At 31.9% G+C, this 17447-nt stretch overlaps 1 pseudogene; it reads right to left on the bottom strand.

Moving 5' to 3' along the window:
- Positions 1-12308: 12308 nt before the first annotated feature.
- LOC120599829 (uncharacterized) lies at positions 12309-12427 on the bottom strand (annotated as a pseudogene).
- Between the last annotated feature and the right edge of the window lie 5020 nt (positions 12428-17447).

Below are 17447 nucleotides of genomic sequence, written 5' to 3' on the forward strand. Positions count from 1 at the left end.
TTTGTAACACTATGCTAACTTACTTTCTTGCTTCTGACCTTCCCCTTTGACAGTTTATTACAACACAAAATCCAGAAGAATCCTTTTCATACATGTCAGATGATGTCATTACTCTGCTCAAAATCTTCCAATGAGTTTCCATCAAACTCAGATGAAAAGCCAAAAAACTTGCAATGACCTACAGAACTTGAGATGATCCTGACCTCTTAATTCTCTGTCTTTATTGCTTAGTACATTCACTGTGGTTCTCTTAACTCCTAGTTCTCTTTCAAGTTACTATAAAACACTGAGCATTCTTCTACCTCAGAACATTTTCACTTAGTGTTTCCTGTGTGTAGAAAATTTCCCCTCAGTATCTGCATGGCACACTTCATGACTTGCTTCACATCTTTGCTCAAATATCACTTCATCAGTAAGCCTTCCCTTAACCACAAATTTTAATATTTAACACCCCTTTCCAACATTTCTCATCCTCCTTCTTGTCTCATTTTTTTCTCCATCCCACTTATCATCTCATATATTTGATATTTTGCATTTTGATATTTTAATTACCTGTCTTCCTCAACTGGAATATAAACTCCATGGAGGTAAATAATATTTTTTCTTATTTCTTTACTACTTGATTCCAAATGCTTACAACAGTGTCTGACCTATTGTAGGGGCACATTAAGTATTTATTGAATAAATGAATAATCATATTCTATCATGCTATTTTATTTAATTGTTATGATGTTTTACAATGTGGTAGATCTTGTTAAATTAAACAAGGAAACCATTAGACTGATGCAGCTCTTTTAACAATTTAGATTCACCCACCTTATGCTATTGCTTCAGAATTTTGCTTCCCATTCTTATTGGTTTGTTTTTCATAAAAAAAAAAATAGAATAACTATATTCACTTCCAAAAATACTTTTGGTACTTATGTTGAAGTTATATTAAATTTAGTTAGGGAAAATTGTCATCTGATTAATAAATATTTTTTGTTCTTCCTCATGCAAGTGTAATTTCTCCCACTGTTGTCCTTTCTAGTTTTCCAGACTTACTTAAGGGGTAGAAGAAAAAAAAAAAAAAACTAAGAAATACTTGTGAAGGTCACTATCCAGGGACATAGGCACAGTAAGAGACTGAGATTTAGTCATAAGATTATAAAATGTTTCTCACTCCCTCAAATACCTTACCACCATACCAGCAGGGCTCCATTATAAAGCAGAGGTTTTCAGCTGAAAGATCTGTAATGACAAGACTCTTGGAGGAGTATTTAGTGAAGCTCAAAGTCAACAGGGAGAGAAAAACAAAAATGCTAGAGAAATTTGAATCTGTGGCACCCATAGCTACAGTAAATATCAAACACAGCCAAAATCCTAGCAAGATTAGCTAAATACTCACACTGAAAGCCTATTACTAAGTTCCTATTACCCAGTAAGACACAAACTTTAAACAAAAACATCACAAAGCATGCAAAAGACAAAAAAAATCATTGTCTAAAGAGACAAAGTAAGCATTGTCAGAAGGCTCAGAGAAAACACCAATGTTGCAATGATCAGACATGAATTTAAGATAATAATTATTAATTATCATTAATAATTAATTTTCTAAGTGCTTTAATGGGAAAAGTAGACCATACGCAAGAATAGATAGGTAATGTGAGAGGAGAGATGGAAATTCTAAGAAGGAATCTAAAAGAAATACTAGAAACAAAGAAACGCTATAAGAAATGAATAATGACTTTTATGGGCTCATCAATAGACTGGACATGGCCAAGGAAAAAATTAGGTCAATAGAAACTTCCCAAATTAAAATGCACAGAGAAAAAAAATGTAAAAACATACACACGCATATACACATAAGAGAGTATCCAAAGAGTATGGGGAAATCTGGAAAAAATATAATTAGAATACCAGAAAGAAAAAATTGTGAATGAAGCAGAAAAAATATTTGAAGGAATAACATCTAAGAACATTCCAAAAATAAATTACAAACTTCAAACCACAGATCCGTGAAATTCAGAAATCCCATAAGCATGATAAATACAAAACAAATCCTACCTCAAGCCTATTATATTCAAAGGGCAGAAAACCAAAGACAAAGAGAAAATCTTGAAAGAAGTCAGAGGGGGAAATCACCTTACCTATAAAGGAACGAGCATAAGAATTTCAAAGGACTTTTCATCACAAATGAAGCAAATAAGAAGAGAATGGAGTAAAATATTTAAAATTTGAAAGAAAAAGATATTTAATCTAGAATTCCATGTCCAACAAAATTAATCTTCACAATTAAATGAGACATAAAAATTATTTAGTTCTATGTATTACTTTTGTTCCTAGCTGTACTTATATGGCTTTTCACTTACTTGTCTTAGGTTTTCCAGATAAATCAATCAAATCATTTGTCATTGATTATGCTTATCTCCAATCCTATTTTTATGGCTCTTTCAATTTTTTAAATAGCATTGCCAAAAAATTTTGAAAGAATAATAAATAATATTAGTGATGAAGGACATCTTTATCTTGTTTCAAACTTCATTAAGATTATTTTTAGTATTCACCATATATATGTAATTTTCAGCTTTTCTCTCAGCTGGTCGATGAAATAACCAGAAATTGCTACACTTCATCTTGATCATTGAGGAAGTTTCAGTTGACAAAATATGGGGATCTTGGAAGATGATGGCAATATTATCTAAGAATGTCTAATTGCCATGGAAGGGATACTGCTGGTTTCAAGTATCAAGAAATTGAAAAAAATGTATATTAAAAGGAAATAAGTCTGACAGACCTGAAAATTAAGTTTTTACAAATAAGAACATATTATTTTGTTAAGGAAATTAAGGGCACCAGAAATCAATGTGGTTGCACAGGAAGCAGACCAAAGGGCACATGGCTAAAAAAGGGAAATTGAATAATCAAAAGTATGCACAAGACTTATAAATCTATGTTCAGATAAGTTAGAATAAGAGAAAGTTCAGCTTCATCACTTGAGGCACATGAAAAAATGTTTATAAATGAGAGATGGAAATAAGAAATACTCATTTGGATTTTTTCTTTTTAAGTTTTCTATCAGATCAAAAAGAAAAGATTTTCCATCTAGAATAGGTAGAACAGAGTTGATTGTGAAAACAAAAGATACTTGAAGAAAATGGTTAAAAGTTTCTTGCTATTTTAAATTTATCCACTCATTTATTTGCTGAAATACTTGGCATTTATAAAGTTCAAAATACTGTTCTAGGCCACAGAAAGAATTTTAAAAAGTAAATCAGAATGGATTCTAGTATCAAGGAACTTATCATCTATGAAAGATAAGTCCTATCTCTAAATAACTGTAACACAGGCAAAAAATGATTAGTTCTAGAAGAGAGGAATTAAGAGTCATGGCAAATCATAAAAAGATTATATTCTGTTTGAAAATAAGCAAAGGTTTAATAAATGGAGCAGACAGCATGGAAAATAACTCATAGGGCAAATGAAAGAATCAGAACTCAAAATGATATCTATAAATTTCATTGATGTGCTGAGATTGCATAATCATATACATTTTCTGCATTAGGTTAAAATAATACAGCTACTTAAGTATATATTAGAGAAAACTCTTTAATGCAATATACTTTTAAGATTTTAGGCTATCACAAACTCAACAAAGCACTAAGTACAATATGATATAACTGGCAAGAAAAAAAAAGGAAAGAAGAAAGGACTGGAGGGTGGGGAGGATGGGAGGAATAAAGGAAGTTAGGACAAGACTTGAAGGAAGAAAGGAAGGAAGGAGGAAAGGAAAGAAGGAAGGAACAGAGAAAGGAAGGAAGGAGGGAAAGAAAACAGAAAGAAAGAGAGAGAGAGAGGGAGGGATGGGAGGAATGAAAGGAATGGAAGAACAAAGGAATGAAGGAACCAAATGGAAAAGAAAGATCATGCAAGCTCAGGCTCTACTACTGGATCTATAACATTCAGAACAAAGGATTTTGTTCTTTCACTGGCCAGCCAACATCTGGAATTATGTGGGCCACACTGCATTTTGAAAATATTTAGAAGTGAGTGGTAACATATCTAGAAGCCATATCATTTAAGAAATAATTAAATAACTGAGTTCCTTTTTTATCTTGAAAAAAATGAAGATGAGATGAAAATGTAACTGTTTAAATATCAGAAAGGCAGTCATAGGGGAGATTGATTTATTTTTTTATCGTTTTAGCAGGAATAATGAAGATCGAGTTGCAGAGATGGAGATTTCAACTTCATATAAACATTTTCAAAAATACATTGGCTATCTATGTATAAAGTTAGCTTATGCTTAAAAATAGCCAAATAAAATGCAGTCATCTATTTCTTTTCTACTGCCACTCTATCTTATTAGTTGTAAAATTCTGCAAATTCTATATCCTTAATAAAATGAACTCTATCCATTCTCTTTCCAGAAACTTATTTCAGTTCTCATCTTGTGTCCCTACTTCTAGATTATCCCTCCCCAACTCTATCCTACTCCCACTCTGAGCTAACTTTCTAACATTACATCTGACACTAAACTCTCCTGCTCATAGCACTTTAATGGTTCTCAGGAAAATATCTAAATCTCCTAGCTCTGCATCATAATGTGTCTCTTTCTATATTCACAAACTTTTCGATCACAATTTCACTATAAATATATTTAATTCAGCATCCTTTCTCCAGCCACACAGACATATTTTTAAATCTACTATTCTATGCAATGCATTTGCCTTTACACATCTTGTTCCCTGTACCTAGAATGACTTCTACTTATTTCATCAGGCTAATTTCTACCCATTTTTTCAAAACACATATATCTAGTGTCATTTTCTCAGGGAAGCTTTCCCCGATCTCAGCCTAATGTTGATGATAAACAAATATGATTAAGTATTTACTATATGATAGACAGATATGAGACTCTATTACCTATTATACCAATGCCTATATTTTATTATTTCTATTTTAATATTTATATTATTAATATCTTAATATTTCTCTTATAAATATTTAAATATTATGAATATTTGCCTTTGCTATATTTTCTATTTATATTATCAATAAATAAATATATCCATATACACACATTATCACAGTGCAAAAGTAATTTTGTATCTATTGCCTCCCTCACTAAACTGTAAATTCCTGAGGGAAGAAAATATAATTAACATTTTCCTCAAAGTTAAGTTCATTCCCTGCTTATAGAAAGAAGGAGTGGATAAATAAATGAGTAAACAAACAAGTGAACAGTCTTATAGATTTCCAGAATTGATTGGGTAGGTAGAGCAGAAATTAAAGCTTCCTTCCAGTGCCAAGAGTCCATGTCACTCTTTTATTCATGAAATATATTCTAGTGAAGTAGTCATTTCCAGGACAAATAAGCCTATGGTTAAGGGTCCTGAGTAACTGTATTAGAAAAATAGAATATAATGTGTATCATAATGGAATCTTCATGAAAATAGAAAGTAATCACTTAATATGATGAACAAAATGAATCTTTATCCTTTGTTATTTTGGGAGTATATGTAACTCTACTGCAAACAGAATTACTTCTTTTTAAAGAATAGATCTCAATCATCCAGAGACTCTTTATAGTTGTTTAAATAGTGTCTCCCCAAAATTCATGTCTACCCAGAATATGACCTTATTAGGAAATAGGGTCTTTGCAGATGTAATTAGTTAGGTAAAGTTGAAGTCATACTGGATAGGTAGGACCTAAATCCAATAACTGGCATCCTTTTAAAAGCATAAATGTACACACAGAGATACACATTGGGAAGAAGTCCACATAACAACAGAAGCAAAGATTGCAGTGATTCAGTTATAATCCAAGGAATGCCAAGGATTTCTGATGATCACCAGAAGCTAGAACAGAGGCATGGAATATTTTCTCCCTCAGAACTTCCAGATTGAAGTTAACATGACAACTTGACTTTGGACTTCTGGCCTTCTGAACTGGGAGACAATAAATTTCTGTTCTATTAAGCCCTCAGTTTATGGTAATTTGTTACCACTGCTCTAGACAACAAAAATATTTGGAAGTAAAACAAATTATTTCCAATAATTTCTTATTCTAGGAGTCTGTCTTGCTGTAATGGGTTTCAGAGATAGGGTATTATAAACTTAGAACTCAAAGAAAGTCATGGTGTCTTGTCAACCCACCAATTTAACAACAATGGAAAAAGTTTTTTCTTGCCTTCTACCTAAGTAAAGTCCCTCTGGAGTCTGAACTCAGAGTGAGATAGAAAGCAAGAGCTAGTGAAGGTTTTTGAAGAAGAATGTTAAACTCAGCTTAGTTACAGGCTCTGAGGTTGATTCTGAAAGCAGGTCCTCTTTATGAGGGGGTATAAAGAGGGCATAAATCTTTTGTATCCCAAAACTTATCTTCACTTTAGTCTTCAGGCATTGTGACTCAATCAACTCTATTCCTCCTGGGGCCTCAAAGACTATATAGATTTCACAGATTCATCAATATCAGTCTCACTACTGCAGCATCGCTAAGGTTTAGTTATGTGAAGGGAGCCTGTAGCTCGTTATTTCTCCATCATGTCAGGAAATATAGGTCTCCTTTTACTCAATATTTTCTTTTGGTGTTAAATCATTTTATATGATTTAGTGTTTTTCTTTGTTTTTTTTTAAAAATCATCCAGTGATTGTTTTTAAATGAACTCAGGTTTCTGGAAGATAGTAGCTGGCAAAAGTAGAGAACACTCTGCTGACAGTGGTTCCACTTGAGAAGTTGCAACTCGAGTGACCTTTTGCATTTGCTCTTTTCATAAACTCGAGGAAATCATTGAGTCACCTGGATGTCATTATCCAAGTTTTCTACTGTCTTTGTCTTTTCACACTACATTTTTCCAAGGGATAACAGAGTAATACTGATAGTAAAACATAAGCTTTACTGCTTCATCCCCAAATCTAATATTTGAAAGCACGTAGTTTCTACTGATTACTGACATTAACTTATTGTCCAGAAATGTGGCAGGGAACAGACATCGAATCATCTGAAATGACACTTCAGTGAGCAGAAAAAAAAAAAAAAGATTTATTCAATCTTCGAACTTTAGGCAAGTAATACAAGCTAGCTACCTCAAATAATTTTTCCTTTCCCCGAGAACAACAAAGCTACCCTGTACTAAAAGGAATTATCAAGCTTTGTGAAAAAAGATTAACCAAGCATTTTAGAGTAATCATTGTTAGAGCACCATGCAAAATTAAGATCACATAAAACTCTAATAGCATCTATTAATTGCCTGAAGCCTATTAAGTCTCGCAGATCAGGGAGAGCAATGCTATGCTTGCTGGCCGCACTTTACAGGCTCCTCCGTCTGGCTCTTTTACAACCACCGTCTCCTGCAAAAAGCTTTGTTCCAACTTAAAGAATTGAAGCAAGAGTAACTCCTTTTTTCTCCCCAGCTGAGTTTTAGCAAGTAGACTTTAAGTTACTTGCACGCTAGGGAGCAAAACACTAATGAAAGCATATGAAAAGTAATGTACCTAAGGAAAAGGTAAATGATAATAACCGGTGCACAACTTTTTACGACTTGGGACTTTAAAGTGAAAAGTACTTTCTATAACAATAAATGTTCTGTGTTATATAATGTTGCAATAACACAGTAAATAACTGAACAATAGTTGTAATTTTTCCTCACTGCAACAAAACATGTTCAGAATTGGAAAATTAAATTCTCTTTTTCCCTTTACTGTTTTAATTATGTGTATATTAAGCTTTGACAGATCCCTTTTAAAATATTGTCAAACTCCAAAAATGAATATTTTAAGTTATTGTTGGACATGTTTTTGTCCTGTTATTTGTTTTAGTTGAGAATCAGATATATGAACGGATATGGCCATTGGTTTGAGAGTGAGAAATGACCCAAGAGACTTACATTTAATTACATTTTGGGAAGCTGATGATGTACTGTCTGTGTAAAGAAATTCTCATTATTCATGTAAGAGACTATAGATTGGAACTTGGTACTATTGAAATCCATGTTCTGTAAGTTTGTCATGTGTATGACCAAATGCAATGAGTTATATAATTCCTTAATTCTGCTACTAATTTATCAAAAAGCAAACAAGCCCAAACCTCTTAGGTCATTCAAAAAAGCATCAGAAATTCCTTCAATGCAACTATCACTAATTAAATTATCAGTGTGATGCCTGTACATGACAACTTATTTTACGCAAAGCAATCATTATCTTAACTATTAGATGAACATCAAATAAAAATTCTTGTGTATGAATTCATTCATATTTTCCAAATGCAATAACATGAGAGGCTTAGCCATCCCCACTGTCTTTATCAGCATTCCTCAAGTATCCCAAATAAACACAAATAAAATAAAACAGTATTGTGTTTTGCAAAAATATTTCAAGACATGTCATCTAACTATCACTTACAAATCAATACTATCTGTCCTATATAAGAAATTCTGAAGCTGTGTGTTTTTTATGTAGTCTGAAGTCAGAACAAAATATGGCTAAGGTCACAGGATTATCTTTTGTCCTAAAGTCAGGAGAAAGTACTAGTAATTGAACCTTTTGTTCAAAAAATATTGTTTCTTACCAACAAAATATTATTTTTAATAAATGTAGTTTTATAGTCATATTAAAATTTTTTACTCACTCTTGATTTTTTAATTAAAAAAATTAAATTGAGGTATAATTGACATATAATATTTTATTAGTTTCAGGTGTACAATATAATAATTTGGTTTTTGTGAAATGATCACTACAATAAGTCTAGTGAACATTAGTCACAATACATAGTTACAATTTTTTTTCCTGTGATGAGGATTTAAGATATACTCTCTTAGCAAATTTTAAATATTCAATTTAGTATTTTAAACTATAATTATAACTATTATTATTAACTATATAGTTAACTCTGTACATTACATCCCCATGAGTTATTTATTTTATAACTGGAAGTTACTACCTTTAGACTCCCTTCACCAGTTTTGTCCACCCCTCACAACCACCCTTCCTTGCCCCACCTCTGGCAACCACCAATCTACCAGTCTGATCTCTGTATTTATGTGTCTTTCTTTTTTTTAAGATTCACATATATGTGAGACCATATAGTATTTATCTTTCTCTGTCTGACTTAGAATAATGCCCTCAATATCCATCCATGTTGTAACAAATAGCAAAATTTCATTCTTTTTAATGGTGGAATAATATTCCTATATAAAGAGAAATGATATAGATAGATGATATAGATGTAGACATAGGTATAGCTATACACATGCATGCATACATACATATACACATACTTTTTTAGATTCATTTATCTATAGATAGACACTTAGGTTGTTCCTATATCTTGGCTATTGTAAATAATGCTGCAATGAATATGGCGGAGGGAAAATACTTATATATATATTTTTTTGAGTTACTGTTTTCATTAAAATCTATGTATTCCATAATTTTGATGAATTTCTTATCTAAACAGAACAACTATTTCAACAGTTTAGCAAATCAATGATCCATCAGCTAGTTTGTCAAATGTTTAAAAAGAATTGTTAAAAAGAAGATTCAGATATTATGATCAAAAACCGTAATATTCGGTGTCATTCTTATTTTTTCTTTTATAAGCATAAAGAGAGCATGACTTTTGCATCATTTTCAGTAACAACTAATGAAGGAATCTCAATGTAGAGATAGTAAAACACGGCCAGCATATATATGGCATTCCTATTTCTTATGTTAACAGCAGTCACTGTTAACAAACCATGTCATTTTTTCCTTCTGAGCCTAGAGAAAACTTTCAATCTGTCTCAATATGGTGCTTCAATCAGCTACTATCAATTAAGAGCTGGTGTTCATGCCAAAATACTTTTGCCATCTCTGTTTAGTGGTTAAACTTTTTCTTTATCTTTTTTATGCCAATCAAGGAAGATTGGCTCTTTGCTGAATAAAATGGCATTTAATCACATTCTATTTCTTAAGAGATGTTTTTTATTTGAATAATTTAAAAATCATCATTTATAAGGCAATGACATAAGAGTGTGTGCTATGTAGGCAGTTTGGTAGTGTCAGAGGAAGAGAGAGCAAAGAATTTGTTCATGTGCATTGCAAAAATTTTTAACTATAAAGTTCATAATGGTTTATAAGGAAATTTCGTTATAGTCTTAATCATGAACTTCTTAAGAACCAGACATATGCTTTAAGAACTTTAACATTAATTTCTTTTCATTGTAAATTTAAGTTGCAGTTTGCATTCAAAACATGTTTTGTTATCATTTACTCTTTATTTCTTAAGTTTGTAAAATATGCATTTTTCATGATTAGTGTTATGTCATATTCCACAGGCCTAAAGACTGATTGTGGCTCTAAGTGACTCATTGAATCAAAAGCACAGTTATATAATCCCTTTCATTCATGTAAAGTTGTTACTTAAATATCAAGATAATTTTTATAGTTATTTTTCTTTAAAATACATGTATTTACTAATATTGATTCATATGTCTACCAAATCCTTTGGTATACAAATGTCAAATATTTGAGCAACATGGTGCTTAAGTGTCCTTTAGATCCAACTGATCTTTAAAATCCCATGAATTTAAATTTGATCTTTCATAAATTCAATGTTGGCTAGAATGTGATGAGATTTATGAGATCTTTATATTCTGATATATTTTTGAAAAGCTGTTAGAAAACTGTGACCTATATATAAGGCTGACATTACACTTTATCTAAAATTTACTTTATGTAACAGTTCTTATCTAATATTTCTCTAATATCTGATGTTTAGGGACTATACAATTAAAATAGCTATAGTAATTTTTTTAATGTTGATAGTATGGTAAGGAGGTAGCTTGTTTGTTCTTTATTAAAGAAAATAAGAGACTCTCAGGAACTTGAGGGTAAATATTGAAGCTATCTGTTAAATTTGAGAAATAGAAAAGTGATAATAATTAAGACTTATTTATCTTGTCAGATTTAAGAAACAAAAGCTACTATTTGGATCATGTCCCTGGGAATCTAGAAATTATGCAATAATTTATTTCTCTGTTAGTATACCATTTTTAAAAACTGAAAACACTGGGCATCTGCAATAAACCTATTTTGCACTGAAAAATGTTTTGTATCAACGTAAGTGAAAAACTCATTTTTGGCACAATATGATTACTTTTGAAAGCAACATTTTTTTGTGGTACATAGTGAAAAAGATTTGTTTATTATCACAGAGCTTATATCTTCTCGCCAAAGAGAAGAGGAAAACAATAAGGAAAAGGAAGAAATATTCTAAGTAAACACTCATAAAAGAAGGTATATAAGTAGCTCACAAACACATGAAAATGTTTCTAATATGCAAATGTTACTTTAACATATAAATGTTATCTTTAACATTTATACTGCAAAACATCACTTTATACCCACTACCATAGCTAAAATTAAAAGACTGACAACAACAAACATGGTACAGATTTGGAGCAACTGGAACTCTCAGACTTTGCTGGTTGGAGTAGAAAATGGTATAACCTTTTGGAAAACTCATTGGTAATGTCTTAAAAGGTAAATTACATCTACTTACCCTAAGACTGCAGTTTTACTCTTATGTATTTACCCAAAAGGAAAACAAGTCTCCAATGTCTTGGAGAAACAAGAGACACAGTTCTTTTCCACAAGAATTAAAGCCAAATGAAGTTTGTTAACAGTTCTTCCAGGATTTGCTTAGGCTATCCTGTTCTTGTATTAATTCTGATTTGCTATCCCTATGTTCATCTTCCATGGTTCTCTGTGCACTGACTCCTCACTACTACTTTTTTTTTGACATACATATTAAACACATTTTTGGTTTGAAATGATACCAAAAGCAAACCAAATATAAAACAAGCTCTCTGTTTTATATTTGATGCTTATTCTTAGGTTCTGCAAAGACTACCATGAGTGTAAACTATTCTTCCCTTATCTCCCAGCCTCTCAGAAACCTGAGTAGCTAGATCACCCAGTTTCTTGTCCAGAATATCATGCTAAGAAAATAACAGGTGGAAAGAACTAGTGACCAACCACTTTTTTTTTAATTTTTTTTTAGATTTTACTTGCTCTCTTGTTTTGTTTTGTTTTGCTTTGTTTTTAGTATATTATATCATCTTCTTTGCCTTTCATTTCTGTTTTTTTTTTAGTATATTATATCATCTTCTTTGCCTTTCATTTCTGTTTTCTCCATATCACTTTTTGCTCTTTTTATATTTAAGATTTTCTCTATTTTCTTTCACAGCTCTTTCCTTTATATGGTAGTTCAATCTATTTCCTCATCTTGTGGTTATTTCTTTTCCACAGTTCCCTAAGTTCACAAGATTCTTTACTTTTTTTTTTTTTAATACCTACAGCACCTGGTCTTCGTAGCTTGTCTCCCATCCAAGTACTCACCAGGCCCAACCCTGCTTAGCTTCCAAGATCAGATGAGATCGGGCACATTCAGGGTGGTATGGCTGTAGTCGATCTTTCTTTTTTAAGATAATCACTTTTTCATAAGAGCTGTGGATTCTTCACGCCAGAAGCAAAGTTTCAAATAAGGATGTGAGCAAGCACAAAAGGTTTAGCTGGGAATTGATTCTGGGAAGTGGCAGCAGCGGGGCAGTGTAGTAAGACGGAGAAAGCCTATAACAAGTTGTTAACAAGCAGATGGACAACTGAGGTGCAATCCCAACAGGGACTTCTGGGAGACAATATAGAACATGACTCAGAGTAATCTCACCTAAAGCATAAGAAAAATGTTTTTATTTATACATTCTGATTCCTCATTGTTTGAAAGCTGCTATCAAAACAGTTAACCATACAACCTGCTTCCCAGCACTCCCAGTCTGACCCATGAGTGAGCAGAGTGTGCTCTTGTGCACAGAGAAATCACACAAGTAGAGAGTCACAGATGATTAAAAGAAGAAGCATTTGACATAAACTAGAGAGTGAGTGCTGATGGTTATGATAGGGCATTGCTAGTGTCTGCTGAAACAGCCTTTTAAATTCAACTTTTTATGGTTGAATGTTTACCACTTTATAAATCCACAGGTAACATTTTGAAAGGTACTTTAGGAATGTGAAAATGAGACCAATGAAGAATAAAAAGAGCTCAAGTGTGTTTCTGTTTCTCTGTTTTTCTAAAATATGAACACCAAGGTATGTCAAGATATGTGCTTCTACTTATGAATACATGAAAATGAATGCATTCTTTATACGGGTGAATAGAAATTGTAAATAACTATTTTGAACATTTTTATAATACATTTCAAACATATAATCTAGTTCAGTTGCTTTCCATATTACTAAATTTGCTTCATTCAGTCTTTTTTTTTTTTTTTTTTGGCGTGGTCACATTTTAAAAACCACAAGATAATGTTAAATGTTTAAAAGTACAAACTGTTCCAATAGTCTTTGTGCTAACACTGCATTATCCATGATAGAATATTGCAAACCCAAATTTATTTTTTCCTTGCTAAAATCAGTTATAAAATACAACTTCATTAAGTCATATAAAATTGAGACTTCAATGATGGAACTGTAAAAGCTCCCTTAGAAGAGCTCTGATTGTCGAAAGCAACCCTTCTTAAATAGGATATTCAAAGCTCATGATTCTTCCCCCTTCTTAGTAGTCCAAAACCTCAAATTGAATTAAAGGGCCCCACATTGAATTAAAAGGTCTTAAGTTTCACCAAAGCAAATATGAATTAGACTGCATACAAGGTCAGAGAAGATCGGATCATTTTATACTTAAAGAACTAATAAGTTCAAGTGAAGAATAGCTCATTTCTAGAATATCTGCAGTCAACATTTTAATCCCTTTACTGGTAATATGCCTTCCTACAATTTGGTATAATAGATTATGATGCTTTTGTGACATGGACTGAGGATTTACTCCCTTAAACTTTAACCTCTAAATTCTATCGCTCATATTTTTCTATAGTTTTGGAGGGCCCTTCCCACCTCAAACAAATTCACTGCCGATTCTACCACTGTGCCAGCAAAGACTTTGGAGACATCAGGAATAGCCATGACAGCATTCTGAGAGATAGGGGTGCTAGTGATGGACTTACATCAGTTTTTTAATGGCTGTTTTAGAGAAAGTAGACCAATAATTTATTTTATAATGGTTCAGACAGTTTTCTTTAATAAACCTGATTTTTCTGAATCGCATCTTTGACAACTTTTTGCTTCTCTTTTCCTTCCTTTGGTTATCTATTTTTTTTAATGGCTGCAGGAAGAAGAAATTCTATCTTCCCTTTCAATTGGTTTTAAATCTGAAGTTTCCTAGCTTTTGAGCCTACCATTTTGAGCCTACCACTTCTTTCAAGTTCTCACTCCTCTCCTCCCATCATTGTGATGCTCTCCTCTTCAGATGCTCCTGGCATCTTACTGTAAGAGAAGAGAGTGTTCAAGGAGATTATTGCACTATGAGATGCAGGAACCCCAGGATCTCTGAGCTCCATAGCAAGCTAAATAGTTATACAATCAATTTCTATTGAACAGAAATATGCTGAAGACTTTTCTAATCCATGTGATATAGTGAACAAGAAAGTAATGAATCTGGGCTCATCAAGCTTGTAGCCTACTGGATTAGACAATGGAAAAATAATTTTCAGTGTGCTGGGTAGATGAGTGTTTCAAAGGAGAGTGCAAGTATTATAATGTATATAAACTATGGAGAGAATATGAGCACAGATTGGGAAAGAGAGTACTCCAATTATGTGAAGGGAACAATGGGCCATTATCTAGACTCAAAATAATCTATAATATATGCACTAATTTTAAAATATATTACATTTATTGCCTAAAATAATGACATTTTAAATGGGTTGTTCAGTTAAAATTGGCCTAGACAAAATTAATCTCTTTGCTTTTTATTTTTTCTCCTTCATAATATATTTTATTTATTTATTCAAAATATTTTGTGCTTTTTTTATAATATTGCTTTTTCTTACTCATATCTATGATATGTGTGATTAAGATTATAAATTGCTACAAATGTGTCATTGTCACTGCTGTTATTTTTCCCTTAAATAAAATATATCACATAAAATATTCCAATCAGTAATACAATTAGTATATCTTTCTAATGTATTGAAAGTTACCTGAAATAAAATATTTACTGATACAAAGCAATATTTTAGTACCTTTAATAACTAGGGTTTCAATTTCCTTAGGGCATCTCATGCAGTATGTAAAACTTTTCCCCTCCCATTCTAGTCCTTGAATGTTTAAGCATTTATTTACGTATTTATTCAGTAATCCAACATGCACTTACTGCCTGCTAGAAACTGATAAATTCTCTGTGTGTTGACCTTATACAAAATCATGCAAAAGAATGTTCCCAGATTGTCATATGCAATGATGCAGCAAGATATAATGGATATTCACTATTTTAATGATTCTTGTCATGCTGTTTTAATATTGCTCTAAGCTGTTTTCTTGAGCATTTTAATTTATTGTATCCTTTACTTATTACAGTTGCACCCTGAAGCTAGCTAGTGAAGGATGCCATTTTGAAAATCTAAGAAATAAATGGAAGTTGAATTGCCAACACATTTGTTTTGTTCTCAGATCTCTGGGAAATAGAAAGTTATGAGAGAACTAAAGAAACACTAACTTATTCAACATTCCATGGATAACACTTTTAATGTGGCAAACTGGTATTAAAAAAACCCGGAACAACACTCCCAAGGTTATTTGCTATCTCAGATCAAGTATATACGCTGGAGAACAAACAAAAGTATTAACCACTGTTACTATTCATGTCCTTTTGGGGTTTAAATTACTTGGGCATGGGAACTGGTAAAATACACTGGGATAGCAATATTCAGTTATTTCCAGTATTTTTAATAAAGAATTTATTCTGGCTTCTTAGGGAAGGCCATTTTGAGAACCCAGTGTCACCCACACTGGTTAATAAGTAATTCATATTGATAATTAAACCATAGATATGACTTACAAGTTTAATCAATGAGTGGTTGGTCAGTAAAATCCTTGTGATAATAGAATTTCCCTTAAAATTCTCCAGGTTTCCTAATTATCTAAAAGTTAAAATAGATACATTAAATATGATAACTCCACAGGAAACTATCCATTTATATTAGTATATTTCTTTCTTCAAAGAGAAGCTGGGAAAATCTTTGCAAACACTTCTAAGTACATCAAGTTTTCAGTCTCATATTATATATTTTGATTCATTTAATCTTTAATATGACCCAGTAATATCATCATATTAGAAAAAATAAATATTAAAAATAAACACATATTGAAAAATGAAAATAAATGATGCTCCAAGTCAGAAAAATGCTAGAGAATTTTCAGACAACTATTTATTTTTGTATACTTATTACTTCTCAGGCCAACCATGCAACACACCTAGGTCTCAATATTTCATTTATCAGGAACATGTAAATTTTATTATACTTTGAAAGTCCAATTATTAAGGCTTTATTTTCTAAAGATTCAGTGTTTTGCATTTAGTAATCAATGCAGTCAATTCAGAGATTTGACTAAGATAAACATTAATAACCAAAATGGAACAGTCAGCCAATATGTATATAAAGACAGAATATGTGTATGTTCTAATTCAGTTCAAAAAACATTATATATTGAATGATAAATTTCTTTTATCATTTTAATGTAAATGTAAAAATCAAATATTTATATTCTATGCAAATAGCAATGAAACACAGTTCTGCCAAAAAAGCTACACAAGAGGTCTCGTAAAAGGAAAATAAAAAAAGCTGAAGGTATATTGATCAGACAACAAAGGATGAGATTTCCATTTCTTGGAACTTCCATTAGGGTAGAGCTGCTTTTAGTCAAAAATTTTAAATATCAAAATATTGAAAGTGCACATTTTAATATTTATCAGTACTGCTTAGTAATAACGGATGTGTTGCTTTCCATTAATGCACACATCCTTACCACTTAAATATAGAAGCTGCTCAGCATTTCCAAGTTTCCACAAAGGATGAAAATTTGGGTAGTTACTGTGAACTCCTCACTAAAATAATTTGTCCACTGTCACAATGGCGATATTCAGAAGTAACTCAGCCTGACATCTCTATCTTCTCCTGATCTCAATGGTATAATTTTTAATTGTCTGACTTACTTTCTCAACAAAATCATTGATTAGTTCTAGAGTGTCCAACAGTCAGAGAAGCAATGCAAAATTTACTCTTTATAGTGTGTTGTTTTTCTTCTTCTGTAGGACTCAGGATCTATCAACAACTAATTATATTACTATTCTTAATATTTAATATTTATAAATATTAAAGATTTATGAACATTTTAACTTACTGATGCCATGAGACCCATCACCCTTGGATCTTCTGCTCTACAGAGCCTGACCAGAGACTTTGTCTCTGGTACACACTCCATGGGTGGATGAAGTTTCCTAGAACCTTACTATTCAAAATGTGGACCAATGATGAGCAGTGTCATCATCACTGGGGAATTTGTCAGACATGTAGACTTTGAGGCCCCCCTCCAGA

This window comes from Pteropus medius, unplaced genomic scaffold, assembly GCF_902729225.1.
Source record: "Pteropus medius unplaced genomic scaffold, Ma_sr-lr_union100, whole genome shotgun sequence".
Taxonomy (NCBI): domain Eukaryota; kingdom Metazoa; phylum Chordata; class Mammalia; order Chiroptera; family Pteropodidae; genus Pteropus; species Pteropus medius.